The 25805-nt window shown below is 40.2% G+C and overlaps 1 protein-coding gene across 5 annotated transcripts in view; it reads left to right on the forward strand.

Moving 5' to 3' along the window:
* LOC133651019 (polypeptide N-acetylgalactosaminyltransferase 10-like) overlaps positions 1-25805 on the forward strand; it is a 264230-nt gene that overhangs the window by 90184 nt on the left and 148241 nt on the right. Inside the window, exon 1 of one of the 5 annotated variants that reach the window (XM_062048884.1) lies at positions 15529-15547. The exons of 2 other annotated variants lie outside the window; for them this stretch is intronic. The gene's annotated coding sequence lies outside the window, so the exon portion shown is untranslated. Of the gene's footprint in view, positions 1-15528; positions 15559-24811; positions 24964-25805 lie in introns of those variants that run through there. 2 more of the 5 variants (XM_062048882.1, XM_062048883.1) reach the window with 2 other exon arrangements.

A 25805-nucleotide genomic window follows, 5' to 3' on the forward strand; every position in this document is an offset into this window, starting at 1 on the left:
CTTCACTGGCTTCCTGTGCGTTACCGAATCAACTTTAAACTCCTTTTATTTGTTTTTAAATGTCTAAACAACCTCGCGCCAACATATCTCTCCGACCTCCTTCAGCCTTACTGCCCCACCCGATCCCTAAGATCAGTCGATCAGCTGCTACTAACGGTCCCTGACACAAGGCTGAAGCTTAGAGGTGACAGAGCTTTCGCCGCTGCTGCTACCAAGCTCTGGAACGACCTACCTCTGAGTGTTAGACAAGCCTTCTCTCTTCCTGTTTTTAAATCTCTCTTAAAACATACTTTTATTCCATGGCTTTTAACACTGAGTGATATCCATCCTGCAATGGCGTCCCATAATACACCTGCTGTGAACCTGTTTTTATGTTTTATTTATTTTATTTTATTTATTTATTTTTTATCATGTTCTGTTTGTGTTGTGTTGTGTTTGCTCGGTACTCGTATTATCTTTTAACCTGCCCATTATACAGCACTTTGGCTACCCCTGTGGTAAATTTTAAATGTGCTTCATAAATAAAGTTGATTTGATTTGATTAGATACGCTACTGTACTTGGTATCATTACAGTGGATGTTAGGTGTAGATCCACTAATGGCATTTGTTAACATTTTGACGTTCGTAAACCAGCAATGACAAGACGACGGGGGGGTATAGTACCGAATATGTTTCATTAGTATCGCTGTACTATACTAATACCACTAATACTAGTACCACCTACTCAATGGCCTTGTAGTTAGAGTGTCCGCCCTGAGATCGGTAGGTCGTGAGTCATACCAAAGACTATACAAATGGGACCCATTACCGCCCTGCTTGGCACTCAGCATCAAGGGTTGGAATTGGGGGTTGGATCACCAAAATGATTCTCGGGCACGGCCACCGCTGCTGCTCAGTGCTCCCCTCCCCTCCCAGGGGTTGAGGGTGATGGGTCAAAAGCAGAGGATAATCTCACCACACCTAGTGTGTGTGTGTGACTATCATTGGCACTTTACCTTTAACTTTAATACCGGTATACAGTACAACCCTAGCATAAGGTTAAAATTCTTAAAGGCTTACTGAAACCCACTACTACCGACCACGCAGTCTGATAGTTTATATATCAATGATGAAATCTTAACATTGCAACACATGCCAATACGGCCGGGTTAACTTATAAAGTGCAATTTTAAATTTCCCGCTAAACTTCCGGTTGAAAATGTCTTTGGATGATGACGTATGTGCGTGACGTAGCCAGTGAAACAGAAGTATCGGTACCCCATTGAAAACAATACAAAATAGCTCTGTTTTCATCTCATAATTCCACAGTATTCTGGACATCTGCGTTGGTGAATCTTTTGCAATTTGTTTAATGAACAATGGAGACTGCAAAGAAAAAAGTTGTAGGTGGGATCGGTGTATTAGCGGCTGGCTGTAGCAACACAACCAGGAGGACTTACTTGGATAGCAGACGTGCTAGCCGACGCTAGCCGCCAACCGCACGGATGATCGGGTGAAGTCCTTCGTCGCGCCGTCGATCGCTGGAACGCAGGTGAGCACGGGTGTTGATGAGCAGATGAGGGCTGGCTGTAGATGGAGCGCTAATGTTTTTATCATAGCTCTGTGAGGTCCGGTTGCTAAGTTAGCTTCAATGGCGTCGTTAGCAACAGCATTTTTAAGCTTTGCCAGGCTGAGAATTATTAACCGTGTAGTTACATGTCCATGGTTTAATAGTATTGTTGATCTTCTGTCTATCCTTCCAGTCAGGGATTTATTTCTTTTGTTTCTATCTGCATTTGAGCCAGATGCTATCACGTTAGCTCAGTAGCTAAAGAGCTTCGCCGATGTATTGTCGTGGGGATAAAAGTCACTGTGAATGTCCATTTCGCGTTCTCGACTCTCATTTTCAAGAGGATATAGTATCCGAGGTGGTTTAAAATACAAATCCGTGATCCACAATAGAAAAAGGAGAGAGTGTGGAATCCAATGAGCCAGCTTGTACCTAAGTTACGGTCAGAGCGAAAAAAGATATGTCTTGTACTGCATTCTAGTCCGTCACTCTAACGTTCCTCATCCACGAATCTTTCATCCTCGCTCAAATTAATGGGGTAATCGTCGCTTTCTCGGTCCGAATCGCTCTAGCTGCATTGAAAACAATAGGAAAATATGAGGAGGCGAATAACTGACTACGTCACGCTACTTCCGGTAGGGGCAAGGCTTTTTTTTTATCAGAGACCAAAAGTTGCGAACTTTATCGTCGTTGTTCTATACTAAATCCTTTCAGCAAAAATATGGCAATATCGCGAAATGATCAAGTATGACACATAGAATGGATCTGCTATCCCCGTTTAAATAAAAAAAATTCATTTCAGTAGGCCTTTAAAACAGCGCTCTTATCATGCGTACCTAATGAAGTGTCCCGTGAGTGTACGTCGTAATCAGTGCAAACATTCAAGGCTTTTCAGTGTGATGAACACTTTCATGCGGAACTGGAAGTGAGAGCAATTAATCCGGCGAGCCAATCAAGCCAAATTCATCACTTTGAATAATTCCATCATTTGGCAGTGAACTGAGCGGCGCAGGTGCAAACAGCACAATTATCCGTCCAAAAAAGAAAGAAACGAAATGACATCAAACCTGTTAAACTCCGCTACTTGAACGCAGACAAAAAGCAGCGAAGACGGCGCCACAAGCCATTTATTTCGCTGTTAGTAGTTGTGAAGAAAGCCAAAAAAAAAAACCTCCAAAAAAGGGCAACAGAGCTAAAAATGGGAAGGTGATTGACGCACGCATGCATGGGTTAAGACAAGTTCTAACCTCACAAATGATCAAGAATGCAGCAGATAAGCAGAATCTCCTCTCGCCTTGCTCCTTTAACAAGAATCTTGTCTTTTCATGTCTTTAGTTTGTCATGTGCCCTCCTTGTCAATCCTCACGTCTTTCATATTTTTTTTTTCATCATCGTGTGTTCCATAGAGGAGAGCTTGATGTTGTTCAGCGAGCAGATGTCTCAGTCTAATGTAAGAAGCAGTCCCTCCAGGATTTTGCAAACTCTTTTTGTGATCGTTGCGGCCTAAAATGTCTGAATTCGCTGCAGCGCTGCTTTTTCAGAAAGTTGCAATGTTTTGACACCTATTTTCTTTCAATAACATTTTGTGATTTTTCCAAAAAACCAAACAACAATATTCTAAGTGTTCCTTGTAACCTTAACCTCAAAAAAATAATTATCCCAACAAAAAACTAAAACAAGTCGTTTTATACCGCACGGACTTAAAAGTACACACTAGATCAGGGGTGTCAAACATACGGCCTGAGGGCTGGATCAGGCCCGCGGACAGGTTTTATCCGGCTTTGCAGGATGAGTTTGCTAAGTATAAAAATGTACCTGAAATGTTTGAATAAAAGAAACAGCTGTTCTAAATGTGTCCACTGGATGTCGCAATAGCAATTCTTTATATCTTTGTAGATGATGCTACATATGTACAAAATAAACCACGTGATGTTCGTACATCAGTCGAGGAAAATGATCAAACTACATAAATAACATCCTGTAATTAGATTTTTATATCATTTTTTTTGTCTTGATAGATTGAAAATTAACACCAATGAGTTGACTGATGAACATTATCACATCATTTATTCAGAAAATATAAATAATGACAAATAAAAAATAGAATACTTTTAACCGCAACATGTAAATGTAAAAAAAACAGCAACAACATTATGATTAGTACAATTTCAGAATGTGCTTGTTCTATTTTTAAACAAATAAAATAATCTGAAGTTGTCTTTATTTATAAGTTATCGTGCCGTGATTTTACCAGTCCGGCCCACCTGGGAGTACATTTTTCTCCACGTGGCCCCCGATCTAAAATGAGTTTGACACCCCTACACTAGATGGCAGTAAATTAATATTATGTAAAAATATGTGTTTGTCTAAGTCTAGGTAATATTATTACATTATTTCACAAAACTACAATAGTTGTTTGTATTACATTCAATTGTTGAGATTTTCATACAGTATTTCTTATCTAAAAGTGTTTCTTTCTAAAATGCATGTGGACATGTTAAAATTGGGCTATTAATGCCCATATCTGCTGTACAGATTTACCTTACAAAAGAAAAGTGTTGGATAGTTCTCTTGTCTTATTTGTATTTGACTTTATTAAATGGATTTATTTACTGTTTGGCACAGCCGGAACAGGAGGGCATAGAAAGAAGAAGGGAAAAAAAGACAGAACAACAACAACAACAACAACAACAACAACAACAACAACAACAACAACAACAACAACAACAACAACAACAACAACAACAGCAACAACAGAACAGCATCAGCAAATACAATATTTACAAATATTATATGAAAACTGATAGCAGAGAAGCAGTTAGTGAAGTAAATATTAATAACACAGAAATGACAATGAACATTAGTGCACTACAATGGAGTAATACAAGTACTATTAGAAATAGCACTATTGATAATGAATAATCACAATAATTATAATAATAATAATAATAATAATGGATTAGATTTTATATAGCGCTTTTCTATTATTAGATACTCAAAGCGCTCACAGAGAAGTGAGTAATTACCTCTATTATCGACAATACAATGTTTCAAATGCAACAATACATATATGTAATGATAACTTGAATTTAGAGATGTCCGATAATATCGGTCTGCCGATATTATCGGCCGATAAATGCGTTAAAATGTAATATCGGAAATTATCGGTATCGTTTTTTTTATTATCAGTATCGTTTTTTTTTGTTAAATCCACATAAAAAACACAAGATACACTTACAATTAGTGCACCAACCCAAAAAACCTCCCTCCCCCATTTACACTCATTCACACAAAAGGGTTGTTTCTTTCTGTTATTAATATTCTGGTTCCTACATTATATATCAATATATATCAATACAGTCTGCAAAGGATACAGTCCGTAAGCACACATGATTGTGCGTGCTGCTGGTCCACTAATAGTACTAACCTTTAACAGTTAATTTTACTAATTTTCATTAATTACTAGTTTCTATGTAACTGTTTTTATATTGTTTTACTTTCTTTTTTATTCAAGTAAATGTTTTTAATTTATTAATCTTATTTTATTTGATTAATTTTTTTTAAAAGTACCTTATCTTCACCATACCTGGTTGTCCAAATTAGGCATAATAATGTGTTAATTCCACGACTGTATATATCGGTTGATATCGGTATCGGTTGATATCGGTATCGGTAATTAAAGAGTTGGACGATATCGGCATATCGGATATCGGCAAAAAGCCATTATCGGACATCCCTACTTGAATTACAAAAGAAAGCAGATAAATGGAGGGGAATCAAGAGAAGTGAACTGTATTAACCTTGTAGCTTGTTATAGTAACAATAGGTTACGTTTTATCAGTGTGCCGTGGGGGAAACCGGTAATATATGTTTGATGAAGTGTGAATATATGCACGAGTGTATGTATGTACACTACCGTTCAAAAGTTTGGGGTCACCCAAACAATTTTATGGAATAGCCTTCATTTCTAAGAACAAGAATAGACTGTCGAGTTTCAGATGAAAGTTCTCTTTTTCTGGCCATTTTGAGCGTTTAATTGACCCCACAAATGTGATGCTCCAGAAACTCAATCTGATCAAAGGAAGGTCAGTTTTGTAGCTTCTGTAACAAGCTAAACTGTTTTCAGATGTGTGAACATGATTGCACAAGGGTTTTCTAATCATCAATTAGCCTTCTGAGCCAATGAGCAAACACATTGTACCATTAGAACACTGGAGTGATAGTTGCTGGAAATGGGCCTCTATACACCTATGTAGATATTGCACCAAAAACCAGACATTTGCAGCTAGAATAGTCATTTACCACATTAGCAATGTATAGAGTGTATTTCTTTAAAGTTAAGACTAGTTGAAAGTTACCTTCATTGAAAAGTACAGTGCTTTTCCTTCAAAAATAAGGACATTTCAATGTGACCCCAAACTTTTGAACGGTAGTGTACATGTACATGTGTATGTGTATATGCATGTACAGTGAATGTGCGTGGGGATGCATGTACCGTGAGTGTGTATGTATGCACTGTATTTGTGTATGTATGTGCGTAAGGACCTACAGTATGTATAATTGAATGTACGTATGTATGTATATATGTATGAATACTTTTGTATATGTGTGTCTGTATGTATGTTTGTATGTACAATATATTTGTCTCCCAGTATGTGCGGGAGCCAAAGTACGGTCCCAGCCACCCAGAGAATCCAACTCAAAACAGTTGGATCCATTTCAAAACAGTCACAAAAGCTCATCCTTTGGTAGCTGACGTATACGGCAACGTATTGCATCATTTCCCGTTTTCTGACATGTACGCTCAGTGTTAAGTTAAAGTTAAAGTTAAAGTACCAATGATTGTTACACACACACTAGGTGTGGTGAAATGTGTCCTCTGCATTCGACCCATCCCCTTGTTCACCCCCTGGTAGGTGAGGGGAGCAGTGAGCAGCAGCAGTGGCCACGCCCGGGAATCATTTTGGTGATTTAACAACCCAATTCCAACCCTTGATGCTGAGTGCCAAGCAGGGAGGTAATGGGTCTCATTTTTATAGTGTTTGGTATGACTAATTACTTTTTGTGGTTCTGTCTAGACTCTTACTAATCCAGCTGCGAAGTTCCTCTTCATAGCTGGGGACTCTCCGCTGTGATGTGGTTCCAGCTAGACTAGTGTACTCAGCACCGATTTTTCCAAAGATTTGCAACTTAGCGTGGCCTGTTGTTTCCTCCTCCTCGCAGTTGCTGGATGTGTCATGAGCTTAGTTGTCATGGTCCTCCAGTGATAATGAAACATGAAATAAATGTAGTTCTTTGCCGCCATGGAGGCAAGGATTAGTACATTAGAAGCTGCGCCACACTGTTTACAGTGTATAGCAAGCGTGACTAAGTATGTCAACAGTAAAATGATACATTGGCCAAACAAAATGCTGTTGACTAATTTTTATTGTGGATTATGTCGATTTAGGGCCTGATCTGATTAAGTTTTGCCTGTACTAAAACATGTGCAAACTTGATAGCATTGATTGATTGATTGATTGAACCTTTTATTAGTAGATTGCACAGTGAAGTACATATTCCGTACAATTGACCACTAATTGGTAACACCCAAATAAGATTTTCAACTTGTTTAAGTCGGGGTCCACTTAAATTGATTCATGATACAGATATATACTATCAAATATATACTAACATCATAATACAGTCATCACACAAGATAATCATCAGAGTATATACATTGAATTATTTACATTATTTACATTATTCACAATCCGGGGTGTGGGATATGGAGAGGGGGGGAATCAGAAAGTATAAGAAAAAGTGTCTACATTTGATTATTTACATTTGATTATTTACAATCCGAAGAGGTATTATGTGGAAGGGAGGGTGTTAGTTTAGGGTTGTAGTTGCCTGGAGGTGTTCTTTTAGTGCGGTTTTGAAGGAGGATAGAGATGCCCTTTCTTTTACACCTGTTGGGAGTGCATTCCATATTGATGTGGCATAGAAAGAGAATGAGTTAAGACCTTTGTTAGTTCGGAATCTGGGTTTAACGTGGTTAGTGGAGCTCCCCCTAGTGTTGTGGTTATGGCGGTCATTTACGTTAAGGAAGTAGTTTGACATGTACTTCGGTATCAGGGAGGTTTAGCGGATTTTATAGACTAGGCTCAGTGCAAGTTCTTTTACTCTGTCCTCCACCTTGAGCCAGCCCACTTTGGAGAAGTGGGTAGGAGTGAGCACATGCAAAGCCGATCTACTAAACCTGTGCACAGAGAGGATTGTGTCTCTTTAGTGAGCAGAATAAGGAACGCGACCCATTTAGCGCATCTGTCTTCATGAATATGCAGAATATATGCTGAACATCAGAACGCCCACAATAGTGGGAGGAGATGCAAATACAGGGCTCAAATTTGACCACGGCAGCCGCAGCAACTGCCGCGACCGCCCTCATCTTTCGCTGTAATGCCCCAAAAATTGACCAACATTTGCGGCAAGAACATGCCTTGACCGCCCTTGATTTTTTACTTGTTAATGGACGAGGGATGCAACAGTAAACGGTATAATGATAATTTACGATAACGGTTAGTAATACCGTTTAAATTTTGAATTACCGAAAAACCGTAATTTATTAATGCATTTTCGGCAAAACGAAGTCAGGCGCATGGCGGACCAACGACACCGACTTTCCTGCGGCGATTTCCCCCAAAAGCCAAGCACTTGGTTTAACGTCATTTTCCCTCGCTTCCCGTCGTGCGTATAAGAGCGCACTGCTCTGTTTAGATGGAGACTGGTGTGGACAATATTGGAGACACTTGTCCCCACACTAAAAGTATGCAGCGAAGGAGAAAACTATTTGGTGTTTTGCAGCAGGCGATGTGACGTGAACGTTGTCACAACTTGTTTATAAAGTCTTTAGTTTGTTTACTGGGATGGTCACTCGTCCTTTATTTAACTGCAAACTGTATCAGTGTTCAAATAACATCAATGCTAGATATAATGTTTTGTCATCTCATCGTACTGGACGCAGGCTGCGAAGATTGTGTATTTGACGTGAGAGGTGTCACTCCGGGCATTCTTTGATGTAGTGCTTACTCTTGTGCCAGTTGTGTCATTCCTTTGTCACCAAAAAATATGAAATCATGGCGAACACCTTTCAATTATGATATATTTCTTTGAAATGTTTTTGCTCAAGTACTTAGTCTTGGCAGAAGTCCACGGGCATGTGCTCTTTTTAATAGGCCCAGTCTATTTTGGGTGATGAGGAATGGCGAGAACATTGTTTCTGCAAAAAAAATTTTTTTTATCAGACTAACAAATGGAGGGGGGTCATGCGGGGGCAGAGAGAGCAATAGAGGGAGGGATGGGAAAGACGGGAGGAAACGAGGCAAGCGGAGCTGATCCAGCATGTAGGAGGAGGAGGAAGAGGGATGCAAATGCACACAGCAATACAATCACAGGTGGAAGCTATGTGTCTTTTTTTTTTTTTAAATGGCGAACACATCGTCATTCTTACAGTCACCTTAAAGCCTGCAGACAAATAATTGAAAAAATGATGGACAATGGCATTGAAAAGAAAGCGGGCATCATGACGGGAACGTTTGAGTGCTTCCAGTAATGATTGACATGGTGCTCTAACTTTTTCCACCAAGTACCACCTCAGAAAAGACTTGGCTATATAAGTAGCACCATAATGACCAACATTAAAATAAAGTAGGCTAGCGTAGTAGACCTAAGTATTCATTAAAAACAAGGGAGACGTTTTATTTAACAAGTATATTTAAAGGCCTACTGAAACCCACTACTACCGACCACGCAGTCTGATAGTTTATATATCAATGAAGAAATCTTAACATTGCAACACATGCCAATACGGCCGGGTTAGATTAGTAAAGTGCAATTTTAAATTTCCCGCGAAATATTCTGCTGAAAACGTCTCGGTATGATGACGTTTGCGCGTGACGTCACGGATTGTAGCGGACATATTGGGACACCATTGTGGCCAGCTATTAAGTCGTCTGTTTTCATCGCAAAATTCCACAGTATTCTGGACATCTGTGTTGGTGAATCTTTTGCAATATGTTTAATAAACAATGAAGACAGCAAAGAAGAAAGCTGCAGGTGGGAAGCGGTGTATTAGCGGCTGGCTGCAGCAACACAACCAGGACTTTGAGTTGGATAGCAGACGCGCTACCGTGAGTACGCAGCTTTGTCTTCCAAACATTTGATCGCTTGCCCATACGTGCGTGCCGCTATGTACATGTCACGTACATAACTTTGGGGAAATATATGTGCTGTATGAACTTTACGGAGGTGAACAGTACTTTGGGCTGTGGGATTGAGTGTGTTGTGCGGGTGTTTGAGTTGTATTGGTGGGTTATATGGACGGGAGGGGGGAGGTGTTTGTTATGCGGATTAATTTGTGGCATATTAAATATAAGCCTGGTTGTGTTGTGGCTAATAGAGTATATAAATGTCTTGTGTTTATTTACTGTTTTAGTCATTCCCAGCTGAATATCAGGTCCCACCCGCCTCTCACAGCATCTTCCCTATCTGAATCGCTTCCACTGCCCTCTAATCCTTCACTCTCACTTTCCTCATCCACGAATCTTTCATCCTCGCTCAAATTAATGGGGAAATTGTCGCTTTCTCGGTCCGAATTTCTCTCGCTGCTGCTGGCCATGATTGTAAACAATGTGCAGATGTGAGGAGCTCCACAACCTGTGACGTCACGCTACTTCCGGTACAGGCAAGGCTTTTTTATCAGCGACCAAAAGTTGCGAACTATCGTCGATGTTCTCTAGTAAATCTTTTCAGCAAAAATATCTTGGGAAAAGTCATTAGATTTGTCGCTAAGAAGTCGGCGAGAGGATTGACAACATTCTTGAGTCTGTGTTTTGCTTTTAGATGGTATTTTAAACTTCATGTGTGCCGATGATAAGAACGTTTGTTGCTACAAAGCCAACAAGTCACCTCAGTTTAACCCAAAGTTCTGTTTTGAAGCGAAATTGGCCGCCTCTCATGGTGATCACAGACTGTGTTTTCCGGGTAAAGCCTTAACCTGGAAGAGATTAATCATCATTCATATTTGATAACGTGATCATTTATTTTTATTAATCACATGCGTTAATGTGTTAAGGTTGACAGCCCTAATTTAAAGATAACACTTTGCATTTTTTGTTATTGGATATTAATGTCAACATTTCAGCTTTTACTTGTTATGGGTCATGCTCTATTTTTGCTATTTAATGTATCAATAAAACAGAAGCCATACTTTGAAAACTCCTTATTAGACATTAGACTTAGACTTAGACTTAGACAAACTTTATTGATCCACAAGGAAAATTGTTCAACACTGTAGCTCAGTTACAATGATGGAAAGTGTAAGGATGGAAAGGACAATGCAGGTATAAATAGACCAGGGGTCACCAACGCGGTGCCCGCGGGCACCAGGTAGCCCGTAAGGACCAGATGAGTAGCCCGCCGGCCTGTTCTAAAAATAGCTCAAATAGCAGCACTTACCAGTGAGCTGTCTCTATTTTTTGAAATTTTATTTATTTACTAGCAAGCTGGTCTCGCTTTGCCCGACATTTTTAATTCTAAGAGAGACAAAACTCAAATAGAATTTGAAAATCCAAGAAAATATTTTAAAGACTTGGTCTTCACTTGTTTAAATAAATTCATTAATTTTTTTACTTTGCTTCTTATAACTTTCAGTAAGACAATTTTAGAGAAAAAATACAACCTTAAAAATGATTTTAGGATTTTTAAACACATATACCTTTTTACCTTTTAAATTCCTTCCTCTTCTTTCCTGACAATTTAAATCAATGTTCAAGTATTTTTTTTTTATTGTAAAGAATAATAAATACATTTTAATTTAATTCTTCATTTTAGCTTCTGTTTTTTCGACGAAGAATATTTGTGAAATATTTCTTCAAACTTATTATGATTAAAATTCAAAAAAAATATTATTCTGTCAAATCTAGAAAATCTGTAGAATCAAATTTAAATCTTATTTCAAAGTCTTTTGAATTTCTTTTAAAATTTTTGTTCTGGAAATTCTAGAAGAAATAATGATTTGTCTTTGTTTGAAATATAGCTTGGTCCAATTTGTTATATATTCTAACAAAGTGTAGATTGGATTTTAACCTATTTAAAACATGTCATCAAAATTCTAAAATTAATCTTAATCAGGAAAAATTACTAATGATGTTCCATAAATTCTTTTTTTAAGTTTTTCTCTTCTTTTTTTCGGTTGAATTTTGAATTTTAAAGAGTCGAAATTGAAGATAAACTATGTTTCAAAATGTAATTGTCATTTTTTTCGTGTTTTCTCCTCTTTTAAACCATTCAATTAAGTGTCAATATCATTAATGATTAATAATAACGTTAAAGGTAAATTGAGCAAATTGGCTATTTCTGGCAATTTATTTAAGTGTGTATCAAACTGGTAGCCCTTCGCATTAATCAGTACCCAAGAAGTAGCTCTTGGTTTCAAAAAGGTTGGTGACCCCTGAAATAGACTAATATAGCGATAAAAAAAATCTAACATATATACGAATATATTCATAATATGTGTACAGAATAATATATATACAGATATATTATATTATGTCTATAACATATATACAATATATACCAGTGACCATGTACAATATTACAGTATATACAGTATATGTGACAGCAGCAGCATAACATAGAGAGAATATCCAGTAGGAACAAGAAAATAGACATTATAAACATTATAAACAAAGAGAAGTAGCTAACATGTCAGGTGTCAGGTAATAGACAGATGTCATCTATTGCTGTATGGCGAGTATGCTGTATGAAAGTATTAGCGTAGCAAAACGTGTATCTCAATCTGTGCGCGTGTAATTCAATTTGCGTGCGCGTGTATCAATCGATCAAAGTTTATTTATATAGCCCTTAATCACAAGTGTCTCAAAGGGCTGCACAAGCCACAACGACACCCTCGGCTCAGATCCAACATCAGGGCAAGAAAAAACTCAATCCAAAACTCAAGCCTAAAGAACATTACACACAACACTCAAAAAATCTGTCAAAATGTTTTAGTACGACTTTGAAGCCGCACCGCTTGATGGATTGTCGGCCCATTACGGCTACCGTAGTCAGAGATACAAGTATTACTATGGTGTGTGTATAAGGACCGCAAAATGGCACCCATCAGCCATACTTGCCAACCTTGAGACCTCCGATTTCGAGAGGTGGGGGTGGGGGGTTTGGGATTGGGTGGGGTGGGGGGGCTAGAATTCACCAAGTCAAGTATTTCATATATATATATATATTAGTGATGGGTCCGGCAACACCGATGCATCGGCGCATGCGTCGAGCTCATAGAGCGATACCCTGTGTCGGTGCGCGTATCGCTTTTAGAAAGCCACGTGACCGAACACGAGCTGTTTTGGTCACGTGACCGCTCATGAGCTGTTCTGGTCACGTGACCGCTCATGAACTGTATGGCACTGACGCCTGCGCGCCAAACTGTGTTTATTAGGAAGCGGCGCAATGCGTGTTGTTGACGAACACCGTTAGGGCCGCTTGTTGTCACTGTCATTTAAAGTTGCATTTCAAAATTACACAGAATAAATGTGTTTATTTTGTTTAGAATTCAGATGGGTTTGATTTGGTGCGCGGCATATATTGGCTGTGCGGCGCACGGTGTCCGCGGAGGACGCTTGAGCAGTGCGCAATAGCGCAGGCGCGCACCTTATAGGGAACGTTGCTCACAGGTCACAGAGGAGGCGTCAGTGCGATACAGTTCGCGTATCGGTCACGTGACCAAAGCAGCTCATGATCGGTCACGTGACTTTCTAAAAGCGGTACGCGCACCGACACAGGGTTTCGCTCTATGAGCTCTACGCATGCGCCGATGCATCTGTGTTGCAGGACCCATCACTACTGTTACTAGAGAAAGTACAGGAATGACGGCGTGGCGAAGTTGGTAGAGTGGCCGTGCCAGCAATCGGAGGGTTGCTGGTTACTGGGGTTCAATCCCCACTTTCTACCATCCTAGTCACGATACATGTTCACGTTATTTGACTGTATCTAAAAAAGATAAAAATAAATGTTTATTTCAATGAAGATATGAAATAATCCTAAACGAAATACTTGGTTTATATTATTGTATATACTAGGTCAGGGGTCGGCAACCTTTACCACTCAAAGAGCCATTTTGGCAAGTTTCACAAATTAAAGAAAGTAATGGGAGCCACAAAAAAATTTTTTTAAATTTAAAATGAAAAACACTGCATACAAAGCTTAAATGCTTTGTGCTATGTTAACCAGGGGTCTCCGACACACGCACCGGCACGCACTTTAATGTGGAAATTTGATGCTAGTGCAGCCCGCGAGTTTTGAATGAATGGCGCTAGATAGCGTCATGCTTGCCAACCCTCTCATTTTTCCCGGGAGACTCCCGAATATCAGAGCGTGATGACACTGCATTTGGCGCCCTCTACAGTCTGCCCTAACAGTGTACCTGCTCAATCACACGTAGAATGCAATTTCAGCTTGCTCACGTAAGTGACAGCAAGGCGTACTAACTCAGCAGCCACACATCTTACACTGACGGTACCAATACCCAGAATCCCATGCAGCCCTAACTCTTCCGCTCAACCAACGCACGGAGAGGGGGGGTGGGGGGGGGGGTTGATGTGTGGGGGGATTTGGTGGTAGCGGGGGTGTATAATATAGACCGGAAGAGTTAGGGCTGCATGGGATTCTGGGTAATGGTTGTGTTGTGTTTATGTTGTGTTACGGTGGGATGTTCTCCAGAAATGTGTTTTTCATTCTTTTTTGGTGTGGGTTCACAGTGTGGCGCATATTTGTAACGTAACAATGTTAAAGTTGTTTGATACGGCTACCGTCAGTGTAAACTGTGTGGCTGATGAGTAAGTATGCTTTGCTGTCTCCTGTGTGTGCAAGTAATAACAAATGCAACATGTGGCTGGACTGGCATGCTGTATGTAAATGCTATAGAGGACAATTACTGCAGTGCAATTAGGGCACGCCCTTTATTTAGTAATTAGAGTGTAAATAGGATTATTTTTTCCCTGGGAGTAATCTATGAGAGACACTGAGATCCATAAATCTCCTGGGAAAATCGGGGGGGTCGGCATGTATGTAGCTGAGCCGCATCAGAGTGGTCAAGGAGCCGCGGGTTGCCGACCCCTGTACTAGGTCATAAAATCAGTGTCAGTTGAGTCAGTCCATAGGTTGCCTGTAGGGATTTTTAATGTCCAGCAGATGTCAGTATTTAGTGACACAGTATCAATACAGTTTTGCAATGTGTCGAAACACTTCATGAGGCCTCATCAACCCATCACTAATATATATATATATATATATAAATATATATATATATATATACACTAACGTTCAAAAGTTTGGGGTCACATTGAAATGTCCTTGTCACACCTCGCCTCGGGTGAAGGTAATGTAACCGTTGCAAACCAGACTTTCAAATCAAGGATGGCAAGGCACGCAGTTGGTAACAGTTTACAAACATTTATTGAAATCCCCCCCCCAAAAAAATGTCAAAAGGTAAACAATGACAGGAAAACAAAGCACCTACAGTCTGTAATGGTGCATTGAGACCGAAACTCCTGCTCAGGACAGAGAACCTCCTCTGGCAGTGACCGACAGAAAAACGGCATTTTCCAACTTAAATAGCCCATAGCTCCGCCCACTAGCTGGGACCAATTTGACAGGGGGAATTAAGAAAACAGTTATTTTGTAAATTACACCGTAAATAACCATCACATGTCTAAAAAGTGTTCACATAGTACTTTTGCATGTGTAGTGCAGTCATTTTTGTACACAGTATATTCAGGCTTAGGTAACATCACTTTCAAATGTCCAGTGTCCTTCTGTAACACCCAGCTTTTGATAATCATGGTTCAACCCAAATTTGGCCTAATTAGTGAATGCAGGTGTGTTCACCTATATAAAGCCCTCAACCCCACCCTGACTATTTTAGTCAACTGTTCAGAGCCATGGTGAGTGACAGGTAACAATTTGTTTGTTGAGCACATGCTTTTCACTAGCTAACAAGACCGAATGTTTGTAGTTTGTCCATGTTGAGCTTCCCAACAAATGTGCACAGTCTGTGAGGAAGTCCAAAGGTCAAACAGTGACAGTGTGGGGTCAAACTGTCACAGTCCTTATTTTTGAAGGAAAAGCACTGTACTTTTCAATGAAGATAACTTTAAACTAGTCTTAACTTTAAAGAAATACACTCCATACATTGCTAATGTGGTAAATGACTATTGTAGCTGCAAATGTCTGGTTTTTGGTGCAATATCTACATAGGTGTATAGAGGCCCATTTCCAGCAACTATCACTCCAGTGGTACAATGTGTTTGCTCATTGGCTCAGAAGGCTAATTGATGATTAGAAAACTCTTGCGCAATCATGTTCACACATCTGAAAACAGTTTAGCTCGTTACAGAAGCTACAAAACTGACCTTCCTTTGAGCAGATTGAGTTTCTGGAGCATCACATTTGTGGGGTCAATTAAACGCTCAAAATGGCCAGAAAAAGAGAACTTTCATCTGAAACTCAAAAGTCTATTCTTGTTCTTAGAAATTAAGGCTATTCCACAAAATTGTTTGGGTGACCCCAAACTTTTGAACGGTAGTGTATGTATATATATATATATATATATATATATATATATATATATATATATATATATATATATATATATATATATATATAAAATAAATACTTGAATTTAATTTCAGTGTTCATTTATTTACACATATACACACACTTGACTTTCAGTGAATTCTAGCTATAACAATCATTGGTACTTTAATCTTTAATCTTAATATATATATTTTATTATATATATATATATATATATATATATATATATATATATATATATATATATATATATATATATATATATATATATATATATATAAATAAAATAAATACTTGAATTTAATTTCAGTGTTCATTTATTTACACATTTACACAGAAATAACACTCATCTACTCATTGTTGAGTTAAGGGTTGAATTGTCCATCCTTGTTCTATTCTCTGTCACTATTTTTCTAACCATGCTGAACACCCTCTCTGATGATGCATTGCTGTGTGCAACGCACAAAATTGCTTTCATCAAATGCACTAGAGTCTGGAATCTTCCATCTCTCCCTAGCATGGCCCAAAACCAGTCAATCTTTGCTTTCTGAGGAAGATCTTCACTGCCAAGCACTTGGTAGTCCACTACTTCTTCCCGGAGGCTATCCAGGTCCAATCGCAGCTGCGGCTTGGAACTTACAAGCGTATTTCTTCATCTTACTCGTCGTTGGCGTCTTACTCGTTCTTCTGCTTCGTCTCCTTGTTGTGTGTGCAGTTGTGCACTGCACTCTCTAAAATCCGTAGATGTTATTGTCACATATGTACAGTAGATGGCAGTATTGTCCTGTTTAAGAGTGTCACAACATTGCTGTTTACGGCAGACGAACTGCTTTACGGTAGACGAAAACGTGACTGCTGTTGTTGTGTGTTGTTACCGCGCTGGGAGGACGTTAATGAAACTGCCTAACAATAAACCCACATAAGAAACCAAGAACTCGCCCTCGATCATTCTACAGTTATAACGTCATTGGGCAGGCACGCTGTTTATATTGTGGGAAAGCGGACGTGGAAACAGGCTGTCCTCACTCAGGTCCGCATGGAGCCGGAGGGGGCGTGAATTTCGGGAGATTTTCGGGAGAAAATTTGTCCCGGGAGATTTTCGGGAGAGGCGCTGAATTTCGGGAGTCTCCCGTAAAATCCGGGAGGGTTGGCCAGTATGCCATCAGCAGACATATTATCTGGCGTTTTGTTTCACAATATTATGCAAAACCAACTTTTCCTACCTTATGGTACCTGCTGATGTGTATTTGAGATCTGCATAAGTCCTGAAAATGTGCGCACGTCCGCCATTGTAGTCGATAAGCTTCTTCTTTTTTACTATCTTCTTGTTATGGGGCATTCACCCTCTGCTGTTGCCATTTCTAATATAAAGTGGCATAAAGTTCTAACTTATATCTCGCTATGGAAGCGAACTTCAGTTATTAGAACCGGTCGGACGGTTTTTCACGGAACACATTTCCGGCGTTGTTGCACTAGTGAGCCACGGATGAGGAGATGCTGCTCCGTTATTGATTTAAGTAAAGTCTGAATGTCATTAAAAAAGTTAGCTCCATCTTTTGACACTTCTTCCACTCCCGTCCTTGCACGCTACACCGCTACAACAAAGATGACGGGGAGAAGACGCTGTCGAAGGTGAGCCACGTAAATAAGACCGCCCAAAAAACGGCACATCCTGAAAGGCCTACTGAAACCCACTACTACCGACCACGCAGTCTGATAGTTTATATATCAATGATGAAATCTTAATATTGCAACACATGCCAATACGGCCGGGTTAACTTATAAAGTGCAATTTTAAATTTCCCGCGAAACTTGCGGTTGAAAATGTCTATGTATGATGACGTTTGCGCGTGACGTCAATCGTTGAAGCGGAAGTATTCGGACACATTGAATCACAATACAAACAGCTCTGTTTTCATCGCAAAATTCCACAGTATTCTGGACATCTGTGTTGGTGAATCTTTTGCAATTTGTTTAATGAACAATGGAGACTGCAAAGAAGAAAGCTGTAGGTGGGATCGGTGTATTAGCGGTTGGCTGCAGCAACACAACCAGGAGGACTTTGACTTGGATAGCAGACGCGCTATCCGACGCTAGCCGCCGACCGCATCGATGATCGGGTGAAGTCCTTCATCGTGCCGTCGATCGCTGGAACGCAGGTGAGCACGGGTGTTGATGAGCAGATGAGAGCTGGCGTAGGTGGATAGCTAATGTTTTTTATCATAGCTCTGACGAGGTCCCGTAGCTAAGTTAGCTTCAATGGCGTCGTTAGCAACAGCATTGCTAGGCTTCGACAGGCGGCACAGCATTAACCGTGTGGTTACAGGTCCAGTGTTTGGTTCGGTGTCTCCTGATAGTAGTATTGTTAATTTTCTGTCTATCCTTCCAGTCAGGGATTTATTTATTTTGTTTCTATATGCAGTTAAGCCCGATGCTATCACGTTAGCTCCGTAGCTAAAGTGTTTCGTCGATGTATTGTCGTGGAGATAAAAGTCACTGTGAATGTCCATGTCGCGTTCTCGACTCTCATTTTCAAGAGGATATAGTATCCGAGGTGGTTTAAAATACAAATCCGTGATCCACAATAGAAAAAGGAGAAAGTGTGGAATCCAATGAGCCCTTGTACCTACGTTACGGTCAGAGCGAAAAAAGATACGTCCTGCACTGCACTCTAGTCCTCCACTCTCACGTACCTCATCCACAAATCTTTCATCCTCGCTCAAATTAATGGGGTAATCGTCGCTTTCTCGGTCCGAATCGCTCTCGCTGCTGGTGTAAACAATGGGGAAATGTGAGGAGCCCTTCAACCTGCGACGTCACGCTACTTCCGGTACAGGCAAGGCTTTTTTTTTATCAGCGACCAAAAGTTGCGAACTTTATCGTCGATGTTCTCTACTAAATCCTTTCAGCAAAAATATGGCAATATCGCGAAATGATCTAGTATCTAGGATTTAGTATAGAACAACGACGATAAAGATCGCAACTTTTGGTATCTGATAAAAAAAGGCTTGCCCCTACCGGAAGTAGCGTGACGTAGTCAATTGAACATATACGCAAAGTTCCCTATTGTTTACAATGATGGCCGCATGAAGTGAGAGAGATTCGGACCGAGAAAGCGACAATTTCCCCATTAATTGGAGCGAGGATGAAAGATTTGTGGATGAGTAAAGTGCAAGTGAAGGACTAGTGGGGAGTTGAAGCTATTCAGATAGGGAAGATGCTGTGAGAGCCGGGGGTGACCTGATATTCAGCTGGGAATGACTACAACAGTAAATAAACACAAGACATATATATACTCTATTAGCCACAACACAACCAGGCTTATATTTAATATGCCACAAATTAATCCTGCATAAAAACACCTACGTGTTTGTTATGCTAGCTCCTAGCTCCTCTGCTAGCTCCTAGCTCCATAGAACACGCCAATACAATTCAAACACCTGATCAACACACACAATCACTCAGCCCAAAAGACCGTTCACCTAACCCAAGGTTCATAAAGCTTATATATTTTAAAAAAGTTACGTACATATGCAAAAAAAAAGTTGCGCACATACGGTCAAGCGATCAAATGTTTAGAAGCCAAAGCTGCATACTCACGGTAGCACGTCTGCGTCTTTGTCATCCAAATCAAAATAATCCTGGTAAGAGTCTGTGTTGTCCCAGTTCTCTACAGGCGTCTGTGTATCGAAGTCAAAAGTCCTCCTGGTTAGAGTCTCTGTTATCCGAGTTCTTCCATCTTGACTGCATCTTTCGGGAATGTAAACAAAGACGCGCCGGCTGTGTACTGTTGTTGCTGACTTCATTCGAAAAATACGTCCGTTTCGCACCGACAACTTTCTTCTTTGCTTGCTCAGCTTCTTTCTCCATAATGCAATGAACATAATTGCAACAGATTCACGAACACAGATGTCCAGAATACTGTGGAATTATGAAATGAAAACAGAGCTTTTTCGTATTGGCTTCAATGTGGAAGGCATACCCGTGTTCCCCGGGCTACGTCACGCGCATACGTCATCCTCAGAGGCGTTTCGAACCGGAAGTTTAGCGGCAAATTTAAAATGTCACTTTATAAGTTAACCCGGCCGTATTGGCATGTGTTATAATGTTAAGATTTCATCATTGATGTATAAACTATCAGACTGCGTGGTCGGTAGTAGTGGGTTTCAGTAGGCCTTTAAGGGCTATATTAATCAACTTTGATTGAGCTTTGATTGATTGAAATATCGCTTAAACACTTTACACTCCCATGAGGTGTTTTTTGAGACGTTTTTATATTGAAGTATTTCGCAAAAGCATGATGGACACTTTATTGGCGGGGCGCCAATCCAGGACAACTAGGACAGGCGGGTTGTCTTGGTCTCCTTTCCGGATGGGTCGGCCGGGGGCACTGCCGCACTGGGCCGTCTCGCAGGTCCCTTCCCCGCAATAAAGACCAACCCGCAGGCTCGGAGAGACCCGCATGCCTGAACAAGTGTCAAGGGGGCCGTAAGGAAGTTGCCTCTTGGTCATCTATTGACATCACGGCAACAGCAGTGACTGCAATATCTCCCTCAAAGTGGAGTCTTGCGAGATGAGATTTTACGAGAATCATGACACAAAACACTCTTTAATGGAAACACCTACAAGTCGTAAATGTAATTTATCAACATTTTAGGAATGTCGCTTTTATTATGCAAAAAACGGCAATGGAAATGCAGCTACTGGCTGTACTGATACTGCCCTGATACTACTAGTGTCAGAGTCGTGTATAAAGAGAGTACGGCCATCTCCTCAATGATTGGTCATTTTTATTGACCTACTCAGTGGCTTAGTGGTTAAATAGTCCGCCCTGAGATCGGTAAGTTGTGAGTTCAAACCCCGGCCAAGTCATACAAAAGACTATAAAAACGGGACCCATTACCTCCCTGCTTGGCACTCAGCATCAAGGGTTGGAATTGGGGGTTAAATCACCAAAAATGATTCCCGGGCGCGGCTACCGCTGCTGCTCACTGCTCCCCTCACCTCCCAGGGGGTGAACAAGGTGATGGGTCAAATGCAGAGGACACATTTCACCACACCTAGTGTGTGTGTGACAATCATTGGTACTTTAACTTTTTTTAACTTTAAAAGGCACTCTCGTGACTACAGGGCGCCATGACTGCTACAACTTTAGGCTGATTCTACGTGTCTGCGGCGCTTCCTCGTTAGTTTTTCCACGTGCATAAATGTCATGTCGTGCAGCATGGGGCCGCTCAACCCGCGAGAATTGCGGAAAGCTTTTTCATCGCTTCCCCCGCAACCCGGAAAGAAGACAAGTATGGGAAGTGAAGATTTGGCTGTCAACACCGGAGAGCCACCAATTACAGCGCCTTGCGCGAGGTAAATACACCACACAACATTTTGCGTTTTGTGCAGGAGAAAACACACAGAAGCTAATACAAATAATGACAGAAGAAATGAACAAATTAAAGAGACGGTTTGACAAAAACAGATTATCCTTAAATCTCAGTAAAACTAATATAATGCAATTTTGTAACAGCAGGCGAGAAAGTCAAACACAAATAGATGACATTGAAAGAGTAAAAGAAACCACATTTTGGGTGTAATAATAGATGATGGTTGTTGCTGCCGACAGAAGCAACATGTATGTTTGTTATATATATATTTCATAGTTGCTTAGAATAAATACATACAATGTATAAATATAAGTTCATATTGTACACATAATGGGATTAAAAAGGTATTTCTTTGGGTTAATTCATGCAAGTTTATGTAAACTTTTTTTTTTGTTACAAACCCCATGTAAATTGGAGGGGAATATATATTTTTTCCGGTTTGGTCACGATGTTGGGGGGGGACAATTAATATGTGACGGAATTAAGGAAGAAGCATGAGATGACAAGTGTTTGACGGAAGTCTCGAGTTGAAAATAAACTTGATTCCCTTGATTTTTTCTGATAATGTGTTTTCTTTTATTGGATGTGCAACTAATTGTAAGTTCTGTTTTCTGGTTTTATTAGTTCTGACGACATATTTGGCATCGTTGGTCACATGAAGAAGGCGTGGCTGAAATAAATGCACTGCAAAAACTGAAATCTAAGTAAGATTAAATATCTCAAATAAGGGTGATATTTGCTTATTTTCTGTCTGATAAGATCATTCTTCTCACTAAGCAGATTTCATGTTAGTGTGTTTTACTTGTTTTAAGGGTTTTGGTCCTAAATGATCTCAGTAAGATATTACAGCTTGTTGCTGAGATTTGATGACCTATATTGAGTAAAACATGCTTGAAACTAAAATATATTAACGGTTGCAAAGCTGTGTCATCAACACTCACAAGTATAAAACTACTTTTTTAAAGTAATCATTTCTTACTTCAAGCATGGAAAAAAAAAATCATGACTGACACAATTGTGTCTCATATTTAAAACAGATGACAGCCAAATGAGCTTTGCTGTTTTATTTTCAATGAAACAATATAAAATACGTACTCATATAGTAGTACAGTTGTCATTAGTGAGAATATACTTATTTTAAGGTATTTTTGGGTTCATTGAGGTTAGCTAATTTTACTTGTTTTGGAAAGTCTTGATAAGCCAAATTGTCTTGTTCTATTGGCAGATAATTTTGCTTAGTTCAAATAAAATACCCCTCATTTTTGTTTTTGTTTTTCTTGTTTTTCAACACTGACTTTTTGCAGTGTGTCTGTGAGCAAAACAAACCACTTGAGCCTTGATTAAGACCTCGGAGGGAGTAACAATGGTGGATCGATAACGCTTGTCTAAGTTTAAAAGCACAGGCATAGAGGCAGACACCACAGTTGACATACTTCACAAAAAAAGTCATCATTTCTACGTGATTGTTGGTTTAAAGCTAATGAAGATGTTGGCAGAATGAGGGTGATACGTTATTTGTTGGTCATTCTGTGTATTTTTTAAAAATGTTTATTGCACATTAGAGTGCCTGCTGGTCACTAAACACTTTCTGAATGGAGCAGCAGATTTCACCAAACGCGGCCGTAAAATTATACTTTGACGAAATAAAAGCGTGTTTTATTGTAAGTTTATGAGCTGGAGTATGTTTAGAACATATTTCGACTTGTTATTTTGGTTGATTTCGAAAGGAAAACTAATGTCGTTTCGACATTAGTCGCACGCTTCATTGGTAGCAAAGATGGCGCCTCTCTTTTCCGCTCTGGTTAGTGTCTAGTAATGGCGCCATCTGCTGGTTTGAAAAAGTCACTACATTTGACCTGCAAATGCAAAATTTACCTTATTTGGTGCTACCAGATCCAAATTATTTCACGGTTCAGAATGTTTCCCTTTTCTTAGTTGCATTGAGATCGATGACGGCGATGAATAACGATATCAAACGTTGGCCGTATTGATGTTTTTGTTTTTCTTTAAAGTGATGTAAAGGCATCGAGGGACACAGTATCACTCTTTGTGTTTCATAAGGGATCAGTGGCCTAGTGGTTAGAGTGTCCGCCCTGATATCGGTAGGTTGCGAGTTCAAACCCCGGCCGAGTCAAACCACAGACTATAAAAATGGGACCCTTTACCTTCCTGCTTGGCACTGTTGCGTTTGACCAGATGTTCCTCCAAGTGGGATGTAAAACGCTGGTCAGTCCCAAGTTCCTTAGATGACACATAAACTGATCTCGAATATACACCAAGCACAGAATAGGTATTTTGTAATTTTATTGTCAAATATTTGAGAATAGAGACCAGCCTCGAACAACACATACGAATGCGCAGCCCAAGTTGATCTGGCATTCCACAGGCAAAAAGCAACTCTTTTCACACCAAGAAAGCCCCCATCTCCCCCCCCCCCCTCCCCTCAACACTGATAAGAAGAGAGACTTGGGGGTTGTGTTCACATTCCTGATGGTTTACGACCCTGTCTAACCAGGCAATCTGAAGACAAAGAGAAACTAGTATACAGAGTAAAATTAAGGAAAAAAAATATGAGCTGATTCAAACATGATTATGAATAAAGAAATAGCTCTTAAACATATGCATTATCCACAACACTCAGCATCAAAGGTTGGAATTGGGGCTTAAATCACCAAAAATGATTCCAGGGCGTGGCCACCGCTGCTGCTCACTGCTCCCCTCACCTCCCAGGGGGTGAATAAAGGGATGGGTCAAATGCTCCCCTCACCTCCCAGGCGGTGAACAAGGGGATGGGTCAAATGCAGAGGACAAATTCCATCACACCTAGTGTGTGTGACTATCAGTGGTACTTTAACTTTAACTTTTTTGACCCGTCACCATTTGTTAAGCATGTTTATGCTACCATTGCTAAAAGCTGAAAGCGGTTGCATGCATAGTGCAATCACTTAATGTTCAAAAGAGTGTAAACAGTCCACGTCTGATTAGACATGTATTGCTCAGGTGCAAGCTCGTCTTGTCAGGTTGCCAGGTAGTTCCTGAACTGTCCTATATTGTGTGTGTGTGTGTGTGTGTGTGTGTGTGTGTGTGTGTGTGTGTGTGTGTGTGTGTGTGTGTGTGTGTGTGTGTGTGTGTGTGTGTGTGTGTGTGTGTGTGTGTGTGTGTGTGTGTGTGTGTGTGTGTGTGTGTGTGTGTGTGTGAGTGGAACCTGGCTGGTTTGGGTGTTGCGGTACAGGGCCAGCTGCTCCCCAGCCCTCGGCCATATGGACCTGGACCAAGGCGTCGTCTGGATGGAGAGATTAGAGAATAAATGACTGATAATTGGGAGCCGGAGGGGCCCTTGGAGTGCGGGGATGGATCACGGGCTCACACTAGAAACAAGTGGTGAGGTAAGCTACTGACAGCAAGTTGGAGTAGTGCTGCCTTACAGCATCACACACATTGTCTTAATTATGCTTGGATTTGAAAGTCGAAAATGCGTCAAAACATGCCCGTATTATTAATATTTTTAAAACATCACATGGTGGTGCTATTATTACAAAATGGATTTACCAATTTACAGTAATTGTTTCTTGAACATGGTTCGTTAATAAATAAATACATCTCCATTAGAAACAATGTAAATGTGAATAATGTGTTCCAGCCTCGACAAAAGTCCATATTTTAGTTAAGGTTTGTACACTTAAATATAGAGCTCAGGTAGGTATAGCTCAGTTGGTAGAGTGGCCGTGCCAGCAACTTGAGGGTTCCAGGTTCGATCCTTACTTCCGCCATCCTAGTCACTGCCGTTGTGTCCTTGGGCAAGACACATTACCCACCTGCTCCCAGTGCCACCCACACTGGTTTGAATGTAACGTAGATATTGGGTTTCACTATGTAAAAGCGCTTTGAGTCACTTCACTTTGGTCCTGTTTACACTGCACAACAAATTTTCGCGTCAGGAGGTAGTCCGAATCCGATTGGAATCTGGTCTTTTCCACTGTGACTGCAATCTAAACGGATATGTGACCTGAATGCGATCTGATTGGGACTTTAACGTCATTATTCCTAGTGATGGGCAAGCTACTTGGAAAATGTGTTAAGCTAAGCTACAAGTTACTCGATTAAAATTAGCTAAGCTACAGGGGAAGCTATTCCCGGAGAATTGTAGAAAACTACACTACAAGCTACACGGCAAAAGTAGCTTGCTACATCAAAGCTACACATGTACGACCCCCAGTATGGCATCCAT

This window comes from Entelurus aequoreus, linkage group LG05, assembly GCF_033978785.1.
Source record: "Entelurus aequoreus isolate RoL-2023_Sb linkage group LG05, RoL_Eaeq_v1.1, whole genome shotgun sequence".
NCBI classification, from domain to species: Eukaryota; Metazoa; Chordata; class Actinopteri; order Syngnathiformes; family Syngnathidae; genus Entelurus; species Entelurus aequoreus.